Source organism: Arachis ipaensis, chromosome B09, assembly GCF_000816755.2.
Source record: "Arachis ipaensis cultivar K30076 chromosome B09, Araip1.1, whole genome shotgun sequence".
NCBI lineage: Eukaryota > Viridiplantae > Streptophyta > Magnoliopsida > Fabales > Fabaceae > Arachis > Arachis ipaensis.
In genome coordinates, this window is record NC_029793.2 from 35,192,368 (window position 1) to 35,194,202 (window position 1,835).

Here is a 1,835-nt window from a genome sequence, read left to right on the forward strand (position 1 = left end):
CTCCCAAGAACCCGCCCCGGTGCAGGGCGGGTAATTACCCGCTCCGAGCGGGTAGGGCGGGGTGGGTATCCGTGGGTTCGGGTGGTATTGCCATCCCTATCCGAGGAGGTTATTTCTACTGTAAACAATGCTCCAATGCTTACTCTTGACATCAATAAAACACAAGAAGAAAATAGGGTCTTTTGAGGCATGTTGTTTGGAGTTATTATTTTGATATTGTTAGATACATCTGAATTTTTACAGACATTTAGTGGATCTGGTTATTGAAAAATTGGCATGTAATTAATACACTTGGCTTGAATGATGTGTCTCTTTAATTTATATGAACTTAATGAAGTAGCCATGAACACGTTCGAGATTGATCTTATGTTGATTTCATATATCCCAGATAATCTTTTATGACTTGAAATGGTTTTGAGACAGGATTCAATTGACATACAAGGCTATTCTTTCATGATTTTTTTTAATATGAAATAATGGTATTAAAAAAAGTAGAAATATCTTTCCCTTTAAGTGAATCTGCTATAAAATAGTACAGCTGGTTACTTGTTACTGACTACTAGGCTTATGTCATTTCAGCATAGCAATGAGCACATATATTTATCAAAATTTTTATAAGCACGTCTTATCACTAGTAAGTTCTTGGCAGCAAAAATAATCACTATACACACCTAGAAGATAGCATAACAATATGTTATACTTAAAAGTTAAGTCATCCATAATATTTCTTCTCTATTTCTTTCTCTCACATGTTTTAATTTGGCTTTCTATTTCATTCTTTTTGGTTCTTGTAACACCCTACCACACAGAGCTTTATGCTTAAGCCATAAAACAGAGGTGATGTGGTATTACGACCTCTAAAATAAAAATTATACATATAATAGCAGAAAGAATATAATAAACTAGGAGCATTGAAGAACAGATAAAACAAAAATCTCGAAATAAAAGCACAACACTCAAGAAACGAGTTAACTTATGTGCTAAAAAAAACTATAACTATCAAGCATAAGACAACAAAAGTAGGAATAGAGGGCCAAAGATACAAAATAACAAGCTCCTAACTCAGCTCGCGAAGTCAAGACTGGCCAGAGAATATATACACATATATATACATATCCAAAATCCAAATTTACATAAACAAAGTCTTGTCTCTCCATAAGCCTCAAAGGGGACCAACAGGAACAAGTTATGCGGAGAGAAAATTAAGTACATATATATACATAACCATACAACAAAATAACCCGATAACCACTTCGCTTCAGAAGTCTAGACGCCTAACAAGGTGCCTCTCGACCTGCATCTGAAAAACAACAACATAGTATGGAGTGAGAATCAGAGGTTCTCAGTATGGTAAAGGTGCCACACATATACGATATAAGGTCCTGGGAATGCCAGAGGCAATCCTAGAACACCGACACTCAGATTATAAAGCTTAAAGTATTAAACAGAAGCCATAAAAGGTAGTTTTATAAGAGTAACTAAGCCTATCTTAACTTAATCTTGAATCTAAGCCCCATTGCCTTTTCTCCATTCCTCCATCTCCGACAACATATCACAGACAAATAAGCAGATAAAAGCAAACATAAGAAGGTTACAAGTACTGCAGATAGCAAATATACATTTAACATAGCAAATGCACTTAGGCACACCCAATTAATGCACAAACAAGTAATTCAAGTAATATGCACATGATGCATGCCTGTCCTATAGCTGATGAGTCTCATCTGTCGGTTATAAAGCTAACCCAACAAGTCCGGTTTGCTAAACCTTTGGACTATCCCCCGATGCGCATCCCCATGAGTCTATGCATAGCTTTTTCTCATATATATATCAAA

The 1,835-nt window shown here is 35.8% G+C and overlaps 1 protein-coding gene across 1 annotated transcript in view; it reads left to right on the forward strand.

The window, feature by feature from the left end:
* LOC107618850 overlaps positions 1-403 on the forward strand; it is a 5,495-nt gene extending 5,092 nt beyond the window's left edge. The window contains exon 8 of the mRNA XM_021110306.1: positions 100-403. The gene's annotated coding sequence lies outside the window, so the exon portion shown is untranslated. The remainder of the gene's footprint in view (positions 1-99) is intronic.